The sequence below is a fragment of the Pollicipes pollicipes genome, unplaced genomic scaffold, assembly GCF_011947565.3.
Source record: "Pollicipes pollicipes isolate AB1234 unplaced genomic scaffold, Ppol_2.1 Scaffold_6138;HRSCAF=7277_pilon_pilon_pilon, whole genome shotgun sequence".
Taxonomy (NCBI): domain Eukaryota; kingdom Metazoa; phylum Arthropoda; class Thecostraca; order Pollicipedomorpha; family Pollicipedidae; genus Pollicipes; species Pollicipes pollicipes.
This window is the reverse complement of record NW_023596818.1, coordinates 17,085,829-17,097,772: the sequence shown is the minus strand read 5'-3', so window position 1 is coordinate 17,097,772 and position 11,944 is coordinate 17,085,829.

The following is an 11,944-nucleotide window of genomic DNA, read 5'->3' as shown; positions in this document are numbered from 1 at the left end:
GCCGTCCCGCACTACCAGTCATGCCGTCCCACAGCGCCCGGCCGCCGAGCCGCGCCGCATCGCGCCAGCATTCCCCACCGGCCCGCTGCGCACCTAGTGAGCCCGACTTGACTGTCGTCATAGAAGGCTTGTGGCGGGACGTAGCCATACAGCTCAGATTGTGCACTGACACTAGCTTGGACTGAAACGACCGCGGATGCAAGCCTGCGATGAAAATTGTGTCCAGTTATCACAATGGATCATTCTATGTCGCAATTACGTTATTAGTGAATGCGTTTGGTATCACGTCTCATTACCGCTGCGCATTGATTGGTATGTTAACGTTTTCATGTCGTCTTACCATAATGGAGCAGAAGCTGTAGTTTTTACACTTTCATTGGCACGCCACGAAACTGGCTCCGCGGTGTCAATCGGTACGCGCTCGCCGCGACCTGTTATCAAGCGGAACAAGTGTCACCGTCTGCTTAGTCTGGAAGTCTGATCGCGAATAACGACAGAGCTAATTTTCCATATTGATAATGCTACTGAAGGATGTAGCATAGTGAGAAAAAAAACGTTTTTTTCCACTGACGTGTTTCTCACAGACAGCTCAGTTGGTGCGTTGTATACCGCAGCAAAAAAACTTGCACGGGTTTATGGGTTAGCGAGACATCATAAATTAAGGAAGTATTACAGTAATTACACACACACATATATATATATATATATATATATATCTATATATATATAATATATATTACTAAGTGTTAAACACATACTCTGGGACAAATTTGAATCTTGAACAAAAAAATGGTGTGCTTCGAACAACATCTTGGGTGTGTATTACCATGAACCCCCGTTGGGGACTTTTTGTTTAAGGGATTCACTGTGAAATACGGTGTATAACCGAAGACCTGTGCACTAACTGCAAGAAAGCCTGCAATTTGATAATCCCGCGGCTTGTGCAAGTGTAGGATCACACTTGCTTCATCAGAGGTGAATCCGGTGCTTCAAATGGGTGTGATACTGGTGGTGCGTGCCAGCCGCTTGTACTGATCTTGATGTGATGGGGAGTGAGCGTGGGAGGTTTGTACTTCTGAGATAAAGCATTTTTTGGCACTCTTTAAATCTAATGACTTCCAATAAAATTGATATATTGAAACCTGTCTCAATCTTTATATTGCGTTAAATATATAAGGTAGTGATGTCAGTGAAACGAAGGAAGCACTAACAGCCAGGCTGCAGGCGTGTTCAAAGACATTTTACTACTTCATTTTGATCTTGCCAACATTTTGAACCTATTGAGGCATTGCAGCATGTAATTAATCCATTACATGCCATTTTCTCACCTGTTCATTAAGACACTAGAGACAGGTCATTACAGCTCATTAATGCATATGCTGGTTAAGCTCGCTGATGCCACTTTCGAAAAACTGTCTGTCGCTTAAGAATTCCAAAAATATGGTGCTGTTATAATGAATGGACCCACCAACTGTGTATGTTAGCAGCACTGATAGAAGCTTATAATTTATGAATGACTGATAAAAATTTATTAACAATTCCAAGGGACTGTCGCGGCAAGACTGTCGTGCACCACAACGGTAATGTCAGAGTAACTATTAATGTATAAATAATACTAAGCAAACAACGCACAAGTTTATTAATTCACATGTCACTACATTCAGTTAAAACAGTAAAGACAATGTTACAAATTTATTATTTTGTCACGACACCCCATTTCCAGTACAAACAATAAGGACAGTACTACAGTACACATTGTTTGTAACTGGAAATGGGGTGTCGTGACAAAATAAATAAATTTGTAACATTGTCTTTACTGTTTGTAACTGGAAATGTAGTGACATGTGAAAATTAATAAACTTGTGGCGTTGTTTGCTTAGTATTATTTATACAATTAATAGTTAACTCTGACATTACCGTTGTGGTGCAACGACAGTCTTGCCGCAGACAGTCCCTTGGAATTGTTAAATAAATTTTTATCAGTCATTCATAAATTATAAGCTGCTATCAGTGCTGCTAACATACACAGTGGTGGGTCCATTCATTATAAAACAGCACCATATTTTTGGAATTCTTAAGCGACAGACAGTTTTCGAAAGTGGCATCATGCGAGCTTAACCAAGCATATGCATTAATGAGCTGTAATGACCTGTCTCTAGTGTCTTAATGAACAGGTGAGAAAATGGCATGTAATGGATTAATTACATGCTGCAATGCCTCAATAGGTTCAAAATGTTGGCAAGATCAAAATGAAGTAGTAAAATGTCTTTGAACACGCCTGCAGCCTGGCTGTTAGTGCTTCCTTCGGTTCACTGACATCACTACCTTATCATATTTAAACGCAAATATAAAGATTGAGACAGGTTTCAATATATCAAATTTTATTGGAAGTCATTAGATTTAAAGAGTGCCAAAAAATGCTTTATCTCAGAAGTACAAACCTCCCACGCTCACTCCCCATCACATCAAGATCAGTACAAGCGGCTGGCACGCACCACCAGTGATCACACCCATTTGAAGCACCGGATTCACACTCTGATGTGAAGCAAGTGTGATCCTACACTTGCACAAGCCGCGGGATTATCAAATTGCAGGCTTTCTTGCAGTTAGTGCACAGGTCTTCGGTTATAACACCGTATTTCACAGTGAATCCCTTAAACAAAAAGTCCCCAACGGGGGTTCATGGTAATACAACCCAAGATGTTGTACTCGAAGCACACCATTTTTTTGTTCAAGATTCAAATTTGTCCCAGAGTATGTGTTTAACACTTAGTAATATATATATATATATATATATATATATATATATATATATATATATATATATGTGTGTGTGTAATTACTGTAATACTTCCTTAATTTTATGATGTCTCGCTAACCCATAAACCCGTGCAAGTTTTTTTGCTGCGGTATACAACGCACCAACTGAGCTGTCTGTGAGAAACACGTCAGTGGAAAAAAACGTTTTTTTTCTCACTATGCTACATCCTTCAGTAGCATTATCAATATGGAAAATTAGCTCTGTCGTTATTCGCGATCAGACTTCCAGACTAAGCAGACGGTGACACTTGTTCCGCTTGATAACAGGTCGCGGCGAGCGCGTACCGATTGACACCGCGGAGCCAGTTTCGTGGCGTGCCAATGAAAAGTGTAAAAACTACAGCTTCTGCTCCATTATGGTAAGACGACATGAAAACGTTAACATACCAATCAATGCGCAGCGGTAATGAGACGTGATACCAAACGCATTCACTAATAACGTAATTGCGACATAGAATGATCCATTGTGATAACTGGACACAATTTTCATCGCAGGCTTGCATCCGCGGTCGTTTCAGTCCAAGCTAGTGTCAGTGCACAATCTGAGCTGTATGGCTACGTCCCGCCACAAGCCTTCTATGACGACAGTCAAGTCGGGCTCACTAGGTGCGCAGCGGGCCGGTGGGGAATGCTGGCGCGATGCGGCGCGGCTCGGCGGCCGGGCGCTGTGGGACGGCATGACTGGTAGTGCGGGACGGCGGCCGGGTGCATTATTGTGGTTTTTTGCATTGGTGCTGGGCGTAGGAAAGGCTTTCGTGAACTATTTGACATGCGCAACGTAGCGATCGCCAGCTTTTATGGCAGATTATTATCAAAGCACGATATACTGTGCTGCTGTTGCTGCTTTGCTGTTACGATTTTGTCAGTACTTTATCGTCGACCGATCGTTGCGCGCAGTGCTACAGTCCTGACATTGATATGCGATGTGTACAGTTGTCACTGTCCTTATTATTGTTCTTATATTTTTTATTGAAGCCCTTTGCTTTGTTTTGTGTTGAAGTGCTGTGTAAGGGAAGTGCAAAGTACAGCATCAAATTATTGGTGTTAATAATTGTTTATGCTCATTGCGCTGTCATTCAATTACTATGCTTTAATGTATTCTGTTTCACTCTAACGGCTTAAGATGTTAAAACCAAAAAGTTATGTTAGGTATATGATATTACGTCCATGCCAATTTGAACTAGATGTCTTTGTTTGCTGAAGCATCCGTCACGAGCTCATAAATTTCATCTTTTGTAAATTGATTTTTCACTCCTGCACGGTCTTTTGCGACGGAATTTTTCACTCCCACCCTAGTTCAATAGCAATTCTAGCTCCGTTAGTAGTCCGCGTGATACGCGCGATACTGCGCGATCCTGTGATGCTGAATGATCCGCCGGCCTGGGCGGGCCTTGTCCCGAGCCTGCCGGATGTGTTGTCAATAATGAGGCCTGGGGTCATTGGGACCTGAACACGTGGGTCCAGGTGAAGTGGCCTAGCGGTGGTGCGGCGGAAGGTGAGCAAGCGCTGCCTTGATCGATCGAGGTACGACGTCCGAATCGTGAGACCGGAGCGCGGTCAGCGGTCCTGCAGTCGGCGACTCGTCTTCGTCCGGTCCGTCATGAAATATATCACTTGCTGATCTTGTCGGAATGTCAAAGCCAGGCACAGCCTTTGGGTTCCGGCAGGATATAGGCAGTAGTGGTTTCGTACACCTCAGCCGGATGTTGAAGGGACAAGGGGCGTTATGGAATGCGGGCTGCGATAGTAGGCACTGTGGCCAGCGTGTGAAGAAGACAGGGTGGTGTCGTTCGTGGAGTACGTACAGTCGGTGCCAGAGCTCGGTGGGAGCTAACTGAGCGGAAACCCTTGCCTCAGAAGTATATAACGCCGACAGTCTTGAATGCTGGCAGAGGCTACCTAGCCTTGTTGAAGGCTGGTAAGTTCCACGTGCAAGGTAAGATGTGTATTATTCGTCCAAGGGTATAGGTTGTTTTGCATGCTATTTCTACGTTGCTACGTTGCTGACCATTGTTCATAAACGTGCAATACCTTTTTCAACGATCTGGGACGTTTATATATTTCCTTATTTCATCAACTTCTGAAGTCGCGTAAGTTGTTCAGAGCATAGGAGAGGAGCATTATTCACTTAGATAAAACAGCGGTAAAAGCCTTATTCCTCGGAGAAAAACCAGGAGAATTGAGATATAGCTGGCTTGATATTTCGCCAATATGCCTTTATTGAAATAAGAGCAGAAGATCGCTTGGTCGTTTCATTCGATTTTTTATTGAAGATTGATTTGAGCCTGCATCGTGTGTAACTTACAGCATTTCATTACTGTGAGTTATTCCTCACTGCACACAGGCAGTGGCCGAACATCAGCTGGCACTTAAATACTTCTGCTGGCAGGAGGTGTGAATGGTATGATGGTGGTAAGAGGCTAGCGCTCAGCGCACTCAGCGGCTTACAACGAGCGAGCGTTACGATGCTTCCGCCTACGGACAAAAGCGGAGTGGTGGGAACAGGTGATAGGATAAAACGTTATCCTATACATGTGGATTATCACGAACGTGTTCTATGTATGTTCCATGTTTTGTCTTGCTAGCATTTACGTCACGGTTTAATCATGTGTTCACAGCATGTGTTTAAAAAATCTACCATGGTATGCTTCCTATCAGGCCGTTGCCACCCCAATGTCCGTGCACGTGTTCGCACGATTCAGCCGATTGACGTCACCGGAGGTACACTTTCATTGTCTTCTAAAAGTTTCCTTTCAATGAAAATGAGGATTTCTCTGGTTTTATGGACATATTCAGTCTCTTTAAACTTGAGTGCCTTTTATAATTGTGAAACTTATACTTTTCCACGTCGATTTTGCAGTGGATTCGTGGACAGCTATGCGATCTACCCTGCGATCCCATTTTCGAAGCAAGGACAACGACGGGGCCCATGATTTGCATTGGTCTGGGTGCCTGAAGCAATTATTGGGCCCCAGTGTCGGTCATGGATCCACGGTGCCTTACAGTGGGCCATATGTCGGCAAGTGTCCCCGAGTCCGTCACGGGCTTTGCTGGAGGAGGCCGAAAAAGAGTTCAATGTTCATTCGGGACCAAAGATCAAGGACCCGATTGGAAGGCTGAAAAGGCCATAGGGCCAGAAGGACTTCCCGTAGGTTGCAATAAGAACGCACCCCGCCCGTTGGCCCCTGACCTTCAAGGCCAGTCAGAAGGTCACTGCATCAATTGGAGATCCGTGGAACAGTGCGGGCCTCTCATATTAGCGTTTGAGCACTCAGCCGCAATCTGTGCCAACTCAGTTATTAAGTGAATAGAGTGGCCAAATTAGTCCACATTGAAAGCGAGAGGGCTTGGGTACGCCTATGGTGCATGTGCTGGGTATTTAGCAACTAACAAATATGGCGGTGGAAAACGATGGCCACAGTTCGGTTGCCTGACAGCCAGGCATCCAGCGCTGTGCGTTTTTCATTGTTAAAGCTTTTGTCACCCTCAGGCCTGGATTTATTACCGGGACGCGAGCAAGCCTAGTTGACTTTCGGCGGATGAAGTCGCTTGCCCAGCACCGAACTGACTGTCTGAACTAGCCTCGGGGACCGCTCGCTCACTATGCCAGATGTGCCAGCTCCTGCGCAATACCCGGGACCTGCAGCGAGTCCGGACCGAGGCTTTCTTCAGCCGGCAGCAACTCAGTCACCCAACGTAGCAACTCAGCCAGCATGGAGTCGCCAAGGCTCGATGGAGGGATTTAATGTCACCAATACTGTCGCATTACGCTTCACCTGCCGGAAAACCTATGCATTCGGCCAGCATGTCACGAGCATCCCCTGCCTTCAAATATCGCGCTATCAAGGAGAATGCATGGCTTCCAAGTTCCAGCTCGATGCTGGCACCAGCCACGCGGCACTCCGGGTGCTAAAGCCGGCGGTGGAGACCATGGACCTGCTCGAGTGCATCTGATCCTGCTTCTGCGTTAGCGAGGTAACATTGCACGGTCGACAGTGTTATAACTTGAGACAGCTGTCATACGAGGAATATCTTTAATTGATCCATTGCGTTCATTATGAATAGTCAGAATGCTATGGACGCGGGTTGCGATGCGCCCTTAGGCTGCATTTCGTTAATGACCGGGCAAGTCTTTTCCGGTATTCGCCAGGCAAAGGTGGAACAAACCAGCGGTACCTCTTGCACTATGAAGCTAACAAGCGTCAGCGCCTAGCTGTGGTGAATGACTAGGCCCAAGAGCGCATTGCCTTGGTTGTCCCCGCTGGATGGAGCCACGCGAATGTGCCTGACCATGTCCGGGTTAGGGGGCCCTGCCGAGGAGCTTGGTGCAACTTATAAGTTTCTTGCGCTGCTACGCCCGATTGCCCCTGAAAGATATGTCGACCAAAAAGGTGGGAGATACGCCCGTACTCACTCCGGTACACCGTCATAGACTACATCGATGCGATAGTTTTGTTCTTTCGAGTGATCTACCAAGCTGAAGCCCAATTATAATGCCAACTGGGGCTCAGAAGCTCCATGGATTCGCTTGGGGTATGTGCCCCGCAGGGCGGTAGCTGTGATGCACGAAACAAACTGGTAACCCGAGGGCGCAATTTTAGTTCATATGTTGCTTCCACCGGCTTCAAAAGAGAAGTATTCTCTCAAATGAGGACAACTTTGAAACCGAAAAATATTTTTTTTTACGTTCAATTTTTACATCAAGCACGTCAATCAGTGATCAAAATCTGGGGAGTAACCAGGGCTTGAGGGCAGGTCAGATGAAGTGCCCAGGCCCAGCCTTCCCCCACCCTATTTTGGAAATGGGTTGGGAGGATCGCTACGTCCATCCTTGTTCCGGAGCAGAATTTTGCGCAAATTTCTCGGAAAACTTTAAGCCTGCGTACTCGCGATCGTAGTAGCGAGCGCACCGATGGCCTGGGTTTCCATCAAATCGAGCGGCGTCGGCAGGTCACCGCCGAACGGCGGGTGTCTGGCGCACCAGAACAGCCATTGTGAAATGATGCATCCGAAAGTCTTCCTTAATGAATTCGCGCGACTCAGGAATTAGACTGGACAGTAACTTCACATGCAAAATTCGAAGATGTCCCCTGAACAGATAAAAGGCGCCAGCAGCAAGAAAAGTGGGATTTTATGCTTACTTGTCTAGTTCCAACACCGAATTCCGGCACCGGTTCACAGTGCTGTGAATGCTAATTCGTACCCATCATAGATATATAAATTGCGCAGGTGAAACATGCCCGCAGACTACGTCCCACACATGCAAATAACATTCATAAAGCGTTCAAAGGTGCTTCTTTAAAAAACGTTGCCGTTTTCATCCGCCTACCAAGCACCGCCTGATATAAGCAAGGGGACCTACACCGTGCGGCCCGCTGAACCTGCAACGTCGGGAATCGGGGCTTTTGTTCTAAGGTTTGAGAACCCATGTGGTCAAATGCATGCCACGTAATTCTTTCAGTTCTCAGTTCTGAACAAAGATTGACACTTTGCAAGTGGGCATGGTCCTTGAGGACCCAAGTCAACTAGCAACGCTTTTGCAATCACCTGCGCTGCATGGTACAATGACATTTTGGCCGTTTTATTTGTCATAGATTTGAACTGAAACGGGTAAAGAGTCACTTTTCCCTCGGTAGCACAACAACGTGGATCAGTGTCCCCCTGAATTACCGCTGGTTTCGCACTGCGTGCTGGATGAAATGAGCGAAGAAAGATGTTTATATATATTTATATACATATATTCACACATATATTTACATATGTATGTATATATATATATATACATATATATATATATATATATATATATATATATATATTATATATATATATAAATATTTGTCAGTTTTGTTGAACCCAAGGCGAATATACATTTGATCAGTTTCTTGTGTGTTTGTTCGATTGCTCGAGTTAAACCCTTCTTGTTTTTGGTAAGCCATAAACCAACTCGCCTATGGTCATTCTTTAGTTTATGTCAGCTAACGTTTCAAGGACACCCGTTTCCCTTTTCCCAAAGCAATGTAAGACGGTCGGACGTAAAACATCCGAATGTTGCAAAATATGAGGCACGCTCTGCGAGACATAATCATTGGTGAACCGTCAGTTAACAGATTATACATTAGAACATCTATTCAAATTACTAAACACCTGCAGACACACGCACATCACTTGTCCAGCCAGTTTCGTACCACGGAAAAGTAAAGACATCGAAACACCCTACTGTCATTGGGTGACTAAACAGGTTCAAAGTAATGCACGACTTAAGCTGTTTGTCTACGTCAGACATTTTTCTCTGATGAGGATGGCTTCAAGAACTAGTAGACGGCGTTTGTTCGGTCATGATTTCAGAACCAATGTGCTTTCAGTCAGGACAGAGCGTAAGAGCGGTTGTGGATTTTAAGCATACGTTGGCCTGGCGCTCCCTTTTGCAGGCGCATAGTCATGCGTCGTGATAGGGATGTGGTGGTCATTCCAATGTAGGTAGAGTTGCGGAGCCAGCAGTCTTCGTACGGGCATTTAAATTCACACATTATATTGGTGCGCCTTAGTTGGTTTTGTCCCTAAAACGGACAACCCCCTGACACCAACCGTATCTTAAATCCCAACGCCTGCCTATCAGCCGGCAAAAACTTTAAATGGAGTGATCGAACCCTACATGCCGGCAGAACATAGCTTGAAATCAGCTGGTGATCGAACCCTACATACCGGGAGAGTATAGCTTGAAATCAGCTGGTGATCGAACCCTACACACCGGGAGAGTATAGCTTGAAATCAGCTGGTGATCGAACCCTACATACCGGCAGAGTATAGCTTGAAATCAGCTGGTGATCGAACCCTACATGCCGGCAGAGTATAGCTTGAAATCAGCTGGTGATCGAACCCTTCGCACCGGCAGAGTATAGCTTGAAATCAGCTGGTGATCGAACCCTACATACCGGCAGAGTATAGCTTGAAATCAGCTGGTGATCGAACCCTTCGCACCGGCAGAGTATAGCTTGAAATCAGCTGGTGATCGAACCCTACATACCGGCAGAGTATAGCTTGAAATCAGCTGGTGATCGAACCCTTCGCACCGGCAGAGTATAGCTTGAAATCAGCTGGTGATCGAACCCTACATACCGGCAGAGTATAGCTTGAAATCAGCTGGTGATCGAGCCCTACATACCGGCAGAGTATAGCTTGAAATCAGCTGGTGATCGAACCCTACATACCGGCAGAGTATAGCTTGAAATCAGCTGGTGATCGAACCCTACATACCGGCAGAGTATAGCTTGAAATCAGCTGGTGATCGAACCCTACATACCGGCAGAGTATAGCTTGAAATCAGCTGGTGATCGAACCCTACATACCGGCAGAGTATGGCTTGAAATCAGCTGGTGATCGAACCCTACATGCCGGCAGAGTATAGCTTGAAATCAGCTGGTGATCGAACCCTACATCCCGGCAGAGTATAGCTTGAAATCAGCTGGTGATCGAACCCTACATACCGGTAGAGTATAGCTTGAAATCAGCTGGTTTATTTGCCTCACCAGACGTAGACAGTCTGTTCACAAACGGGCCTGTAAAACAATGTGAACTACATTTGACTGCGTCTACAATCACCCAATCTTGCCAACATTGAAACTGTCACGACCCATCCTCGAAATAATGCTCTGACACTACGGAGGCACCTTTCCCCCGTCCAAACGGAAAACTCTACCGTCAAGTAGATGGTGTCGCAATGGGGTTACCATACGGATAGGTGTTCGCAAACATGTACATGTGCTGGCTGAAGAACTGTGTCCTCAATAACCTTGACCTTAATCCACACATACATTGCACATATTTCCTGAAGTCAGCAACGAGGCCCACCTCCACCAACTACAGGCCTGCATGCAGCGGCTATCGTCATGACGATTTACAACTGATCTGTGAGTTGACAACCATCTACCTTTTCTTGCCATCGATGTAGATGCGAGAAACGGATCTTTTGTCACAAAAGTGTACTGTAAACCCACTGATGCTGGCAAATGTATGAAAGAGGCTAGCGAATGCACAGAGCGTTACCGCACGGCCGTCATTCGTTCGTTTGTACGACATGCCCTAAAATTTTGCTCCGGCTGGTCCACTACGCACCGCGGCCCTGGACAGTGCTAACAAAAACTCGTTAAAAATGGTCATTCTGTCAGGGCAATTGATGGGGAGATTGAGTCCACGTTGAATCGACGAAACCAGAAACGACTCGGCAAGAAACCGGCCTATGAACTTTTTCTGGAAATCAAATGTCTCCGTCAAATAGGGTGGATGAAAATGTTTTGCAGAACATCATCAAGACAAATATTACACCAACTGACGACAACACTGAAATAAGACTTACCATCTATTACAAGAGCAGAACAACTTGTAGCCTTATCATGAAAAACAGAGTGACAGTGAACCATAACAAGCTGAAGTGCGCTAATATAGTATATTAATTTAAATGCCTGTACGGAGAATGCTGGCTCCGTAGCTCTACCTACCTCGGAAGGACCACCAAATCCCTAAAACGACGCATAACTATGCACATGCAGGAGGAAGCACCAGACCAACGTATGCTCAAAACCCAAAACACACTGATTCTTAAATCATGTCCGAACACAAGCCGTTTACAAGTTCTTGAACCCATCCCCATCAGGAAAAATGCTTGACATAAACAAACAGCTTCATCCATGCACTACTTTTGACCTGTTCAGTCACCCAATGACAGCAGGGTGTTTCGACGCCTTTACCTTCCCACGGTGTTGAACTGGCTGGAAAAGTGATGGGCGTTTGTTTTTATGCGTGTTGTAATTTGACTAGGTGTCAGGACGCATAACCTGACAGCTGATTGTTCACCAATGATTATGTCCCACAGGGCATGCCTCGTATTTTGCAATATTGGAATGTTTTGCGTCCGACCATCTTTCATTGCCTTGCAAATATGAAACGAATGTCCTTGAACCGTTAGATGGCTTAAACTAATATGCATGACTGCAGACGAGTGGATTTATCATTTACCGAAAACAACGAAGGTTTTAATTCGTGCAATCGAGCAAACACATGAGCAACTGATTAGATGTACATTTGCACTTTCGTTTAACAAAACTTGGATCGATGAAAGCATACT